The sequence below is a fragment of the Brassica napus genome, chromosome A9, assembly GCF_020379485.1.
Source record: "Brassica napus cultivar Da-Ae chromosome A9, Da-Ae, whole genome shotgun sequence".
Classification (NCBI taxonomy): domain Eukaryota; kingdom Viridiplantae; phylum Streptophyta; class Magnoliopsida; order Brassicales; family Brassicaceae; genus Brassica; species Brassica napus.
The window spans coordinates 23,129,269-23,136,485 of record NC_063442.1 but is presented as its reverse complement, the minus strand read 5'-3'; the positions used below and the strand labels follow the sequence as shown (position 1 = coordinate 23,136,485).

General features: G+C 43.2%; 1 non-coding gene across 1 annotated transcript; it reads right to left on the bottom strand.

Moving 5' to 3' along the window:
- Positions 1-818: 818 nt before the first annotated feature.
- On the bottom strand, positions 819-924 carry LOC125578776. Its single transcript, XR_007316859.1, has one exon. It is a non-coding gene; the product is annotated as a small nucleolar RNA R71 (small nucleolar RNA).
- Between the last annotated feature and the right edge of the window lie 6,293 nt (positions 925-7,217).

Genomic DNA, 7,217 nt, shown 5'->3' with positions numbered 1-7,217 from the left:
TACCCCTTTTCTAACATAATCTTTTTCTTGTGTTTTCAGGTGCATGCCCAGCGGTACCAGAAGCAACAAGGAGAAAGACTTGCTGTTCTCAGACGATCCTGCTCACTTGGAACACATCATCCGTAGAGGTCAACGTTCCACATCGCTCGACGCAACAACTTCGTCGTCGATCGATACTCACAACCAACCGTCGACCGACACCAGACCTTCATCGTCGATCGATCCAAATCGTTCGACAACGATCGATACTACACTGCATACATCGATCGATACCGTGTCGTCAAAAATGGTAAACATTATTATTCTAACACAGGACGAGAACGAAAACCTGTATGACCAGAACGGTCATCTGCGTAATGCAACAGGTCAGAAAATAGACGCTCAGGGGACTGTAATCCCTGATGCTGATGCTACAGGAGCTGCTCAACCTGTAGACGAGGACGCTCGATCGAAACCACTGGCCGACTACAATCGCCCAGATGAGTACTATTCCAACAGATTAGCTATTCGACATCCGGAGATCCAAAAGCAGAATTTCGAGCTGAAGCCTCAATACTACACTCTCGTGTCGCAGCTACCCTACTCTGGATTACCGCACGAGCATCCTATGGACCATCTAGAACGGTTCGAGGATTTAATCGCTGCTATTCGGATGGAAGGAGTCCCCGAAGATTACCTGCTGTGCAAGCTCTTCAGATACACGCTGAATGGAGAAGCGATGCACTAGCTTAGTCAGCAACCCACATGATCCTTAACATCCTGGGCCGACATCAAGAATGCTTTCTTACGAAACTTCTTCGATGAGGCGCGCGCTGAAGAACTTCGGAACAAAATTTCCTCATTCTCGCAGGAGGCTGGAGAGTCCTTCAAAGATGCGTGGATTAGATTTAGGTTCTTCCAGCGAGACTGTCCACACCACGGAGTTAACAAAGTGCAGCTGCTAAGCACTTTCTTTTGAGGTCTCACCTTACAGTATCAAATGAATCTTGATACGGCGAGTGAAGGAAACTTCACTACTCGAATTTTGTTGGAAGCTGTGAGACTTATCAAAAACCTCGCTAACAGCAGCAGCACCAAAAACACTGACTCTGAACGGAAGAAGTCTGTAGCCTATATCGGGAAGGAACAGATGGACGAAGTAAGAGCTAAGTTAGATGTGGTGCACGAGCTTCTTAGGAAGCAAGTCTGTTCAGCTGAAAGAGAAGTAGCAGATACGGATGGAGAAGAAAATGTGAATTACATCGGAGGTACCGGATTCCAGAAATTTGGAAACCAGGGCGGAAACAGAAACTTCTTTGAAAATGGTCAAAGAAGTAACCATAGTTCACAATTTCAAAAACCCTTCAACAACAGTAAAAGCTACTCGAACTCCTACTACTAGAATCCACCACCCCAGACTCAGGAAAGCAAGATCGAAGAAATGCTTGATCGAGTACTGTTGGCACAACAACAAATCACCGTGGATTTCAACGGTAAAATAGACTCCGCCTACAACAATCTGAACACCAAAATCGAGACCTTAGGGACTCAGGTGAGAAAACTTGAAACGCAAGTAATTCAGACTGGCGAGACTATAAAGAGGCAAGAAGCTTTCGCTAGAGAGGCAGGAGCTGATAAAGAAAAACACCACGTAAATGCCATCATAGATGAAGGAGACTTCGAAATCGAGAGCTCCATGAGTCTCGGCGGATCCCAATGGTGTCGACCGATGTCGATGAACTCGCATCGATCGACAGGCCATGACGAAGCTCGATGGACGGATTACTCCAGTCATCGATCGATGTCGTCCGCTAAATCGACTGAATGCAATGCAGTTCGAATTCTGACTCAGGAATAATTCGCAGCTAAGCATCCTCACCCACCCTCCCCTTTCTATGATAAAATCAATCGATCGGTTGAGCTAACCATCGATCGACAAAGTGAGTCCGACGTCGATCGTCACAACACACCCCCCATCGATCGACAGGCACCTCTGACATACCGAGTGCGGTTACCCTCAATCGATAATGACTATATCAACGCACTCAGACCACCACCTAAACCATTAGCTAGCCCACCCGAACCAAAACCCAACCCTTTAAATAGTTCACCAGAACCAGTTCAAGAAGATCAGGAAACTGAAGGGAGAAGGTTAAGGAAAAGAAAGGAGAAAATTCATAAGAACCTTAAGAGGGAAGCTAACGAGAAGGAGATGGATGGTTTCACTAAAGGAGTCCTCAGAATCCCAATCGAAAAAGCTTTTGATGAAGCTGAGGAGGACATTAGGAGAATGTTTCATCAAGTCAGAGAGAAGATGAAACACATGATCACATTGACGAAGAAGAGTGATCCTGGAAAGTTTGCAATACCATGTGTAATCAAGGGTGTTGAATTTCCCCATTCAATGTGTGACACAGGAACATCAGTTAGTATCCTCCCTAGGATCATGGCAGACCAGCTTGGTTTGACCATCGAACCTTCAACAGAATCCTTCACCTTCGTGGATCTTTCAGAAAAACGATCAGGAGGTATCATAAGAGATCTGGAGGTACAGATTGGTAATGCCCTTGTCCCGGTAGATTTTCATGTCCTAGACATCGAGCTTAACTGGAACTCTTCACTTCTGCTTGGAAGATCTTTCCTAGCTACAGTAAGAGCTGTATGTGACATGAACAAAAACAAATTGTGTCTGACGCTGATAGACCCCAACATCCACTACGACCCTATCCAACCTAAGAGAAAGGTTATTAATTCTGTGGATTACGGGAAAGAACTTGGCTTCATTGGCGCATGCCATTGTGGAGCAGAGTACGAATCGGAGTACGAAACAGAGTACTCAGAATCGATCAACACACCTACTTTTCCATCGATCGATTCCAATGAGTCAACAGTGACCGATGACCGCAACAACACGTCGCTCGACGTTGATCAGCCGGTTGACCATTTCGCTCCACCTAATCATTGTTACCAACACTTTGCCTTCCAACCTCCAAGCAAGAGAGGACGTGATGATTATTCCATAGGCAGTTGGGCAGCCAGTGGTTTCCATGAAAGTTTTGCAGTTGACACTGTAATTACTTCACCTAACGAGGAACATACAGAGGAATACGATGAGGAATATTGGAAGGAATGTGCAATAGAAATGTCTTTGCAGGATGAAAGACTTGAAACGCATAAGTTCACCAACACGTTTCCAACATTGTTCGACGAAGTGCACTCCACATCGGTCGATACCCACCCTCGTCCAGCAAAACAACCGATCACATCGATCGACACCCATACAGGAACATCGATCGATATTCGCGCCGCAGCGAAAATTCAGGAGCATGAGAATATTTCATCTCCAACAAGGTTTATAGATACCTATATAAAACGTTTTGCACCCCTAAAACCACCTCCACACACCAGAGCAGACACACAAGCAGAAAAGATGAACACTCTTCCATCTACATCAACAGGAAAATCCATGAAGAGCAATCATCTCAAGAACACAAGTTCTGCAGAAATTACTCTGCCATCGATCGATGCATCTGTATCTACATCGATCGATACTACTCTTAACCCTAATCTTTCTATTTCTAAATTGAATGATAATGCAAACATTGATTATGGTTTTCTAACACCTGATGAATTTGATATTTTCAGGGACCCAGATGGCAACGCACGTGCAATAGATGGAAGGATCTTACAAGTGTCCAGAAAGGACATAGCAGATATCCTTCAAGTGGCCAATGGACCTGACAACCTATTCTCACAGCAACGTGGCACTCCAGCAGTCATTCAAACCAATCCAAACACCATGTAGGAGTCGCCACAGCATAAATCAATCCAGATCTTTCATACCAACCAAAAGGTCAAGCATCGATCGACGGGACAACTGAGACATCGATCGACAGGGTAACACCAATGTCAAACGATAGGGATGACCCGACGTCAATTGACAGACGTTATGAATTTGGAAACTGCGCTTTTGACATGTACGGAGCCAGAAAGTTCACTTGGGAACGAAGGGACGAGTATGGAGTGTAGAGAGATGAGTGTGGACACGCACGAGGCGTAGCTGGTGAGATGATACCTGTCATAAAGGACGACATCATGAAATTACTGGAAAGAGCATCTCTTTTTGAAGAGAGCCAGATCTGTCTTCCAGAACATGCCACTTCCTTCACACTCACAAGACTGGCACCAGAACTCTACACCAAAGATTAAATCAACGAGATGGTGACTGGTATTTGTGGAGCTCAAGAAAAACTGGGAGAGGAGCTCAAATAATTGGTAGAAGATACACATCAACCTTTGGATAGAGGCTACAATGAGCTTTTCAGAAGTATGGTAGAAATGAGGACATAAATTGAGAGTTTACGTCAGCAACTTGAGAAGGAAGCCACGACCTCAGCATCGATCGACGCACCACATGCACGATCGATCGACGTCAGTCTTCCTACAGCCCAGATCCCTGCAGAACCGCAATGTTCAGCAAAACACAAGGATGAATGGAAAGTCTCATACATCGACACAAGGATAAACGACGTGTACAACCCTCTCAACAACAACGTGGACTGGCTGAGCACTAAAATCGAGCTACTACAGCAAGATCTGGACACCATTCGCAAGAAGGACCAACAACCAGCCACATCGATCGACGTGTGTAACATCACATCGCTCGACCCTAAGGTCTCAGCCATGAATGAGAGGCTGAGGACTTACATGGACATGCATGACCGCTTCATATCACCAGTCATGATAGATTTAAACAAATTGTCTAGTCAAATACTTCATGCCGAAAGGGATATTGATAACATTACTAATCAAAATTTTTTGCAGGCAAACTCATCTTCGATCGATAGGCTACGAGGGCCTTGGATCGATGGCAAGTATTCTGAGGAGTTACTTCCCTACACAGCAGAAGAGGTTGACAATATCACATCCAAGATCTACACTGCTATAGACACCATGAGGAACGACTTGACAAACGCTGCGATGACATCTACTTTCCATTCGACAACATAATCAGTGGATAGCCACGCAGAATGGCTACATAAAGAAGTCAAAGCCATTCAGAGGCAACTCGCAGCCCAACACCAGATATCAGCATCGATCGACAAGAAGCGAGCAAAATCGCTCGATGATAAGTCACCGAGATCGACCGACGAACACACAATCGCATCGATCGACGCCGAGTCTACACCAGCCGGTGAGCAGCTGATACACAAGACGATAGAGTCAATGCACAAGGAACTGACAGAACTTTCAGCATACGCCTATGACAACATAGGCTGGCAGCAGGTCAGCATTGACAACGTTCAAGATAGGCTACAGAAATCACCAATGTACTTGAAAAGATGGATGACAAATGAACAAGAAATGATGAGGCCACAAGAAGTTTCATTGCATCTTGGTCCAGAATGTGCAGAGATGACGTGGATGCTTGTTTTCCAACAAGCAGTTGTTTCTCCACCAAATAGCCAATCACTACCACAGTCAAGCTAAATGACTATAACCAAGCGCTGAGTGGGAGACAATCCACTATTAGGTATTTTATTTTTGTTTTATTAGCTAGCATTTATTTACTTTCGTTTTATTTCTTTCAGATTTAGGAGACCCAAGTAGGAGGACCTGAATATCGACCGCCGATGAAACGTCGACATCGCTCGACATAGACAACCACACGACGATTGATGTAACATTTTCCCATCGATCGATATCTAATCCGGTCAGATGTATCTTCCCTACTTGTTACATTTCGTACAGCATGAACTATTCCATCATAACTCCGGCTGAGTTACACTGGGACAGTGTAATATAAGTCTGGGGGGAGATTTACTGATATAATTTATTTTATTCTTATATAAAAGAAATTTTAATAAATTATGCTTAGCTATTGAAAATAGAGACTATAATCTTATATTGATTTAAACTTGAATATCTAACCAATCTTTAACACCATTTTAGAATTACTGATTGCAGATAGCACTATAGATGCTAAAGCAGATCAACCTATCAACTACACACTTGCCTTGAACGTATGAAGTAACCTAAGCTGATTTCCAACACTAAACCTGACATAACCGCTTGTCTTGGGGCTTGGTATACATGGGATCGGATTCTTCAGACAGGTCTAGAAGGTAACGCCTTGTGTAGATTATTTATCACATTTTCTCTCTCTAAATTTCGACCCTAGAATAGTTAGTGATTTCAAAAAAAATAATAATAATAATAATAATAATAATAATATAAAAATAAAAAATAAGATCTATTGTTTACTTAGGATGAGTCTGAACAGGACTTGGTGGCTAAAACCATTAAGGCTTGATTCATAAAGACTCCAATAAAAGAGTTCGAAATGGGACTTGGAGGCGGCAATCTTCAAGGCTCGCTTTCGCAAAGAACTCTTGGATATAGGTCAAAAAAAGTGAACAGAGCTTGGTGGCAACCACCATTAAGTTTTGATTCATGGAAGTCTATCCAATTTTGGTCACTGATCCTGCAATCGAAGCAGACTTTGACTCAAGAGAAAAAATTAGAGAGAGAGAAACTAGGAACTAACTTTTACCTGCAGCTCCAGATACCTGTCTGGAATCCTTGCATCCTATGATCGATACTCCCAAGGTAAAGCATTCACTTTATATTTATGCTAAGAAATGAAGTCAGTAGAGGGGATGTCAGACGTGAATTGATGAGTTGTGTTATGTTAGAAATGGTTGCTAAGCTAGGATATTGCATAGTGTGCTTCTGTGATTAGGCCTTTTAAATGTGGTTGCAAAATTGCTGAGGAAAAGATTTATATGGTTTAAATCTTAAGTCCCTAATATTTTTAAACCTCTTTCAGAGAGGCTGCCTGTATGTTTTGCTTGAGGACAAGCAAAATGGTAAGTCTGGGGGAGTTGATATACCTTGGATTTGACCCGTTTTCATCCATGGTATATATGTGTTTTACTATAGATATATATCTATGTTTTCTACTCTTCTAGGTATGTTTTCAGGTTCAGGTGCATTTCAGAGTAAAGCTATGACTTTGGAGCATTTTAGAGCTTAAAAGACATTTCACCTGAGCTGACCATGTAGAGGTCGACGAGAGGAAGAACAATCGATCTATGCGCATCCAGTGATGTCGATCGACACCAAGAGATGCCTCGACATATGAAGATTAATATCGATTGATGTACACAAGTACCATCGATCGATGTCGAGACATTGGACACGCGACATTTTGGATCCAGCAGACTTAAAACCCAAGG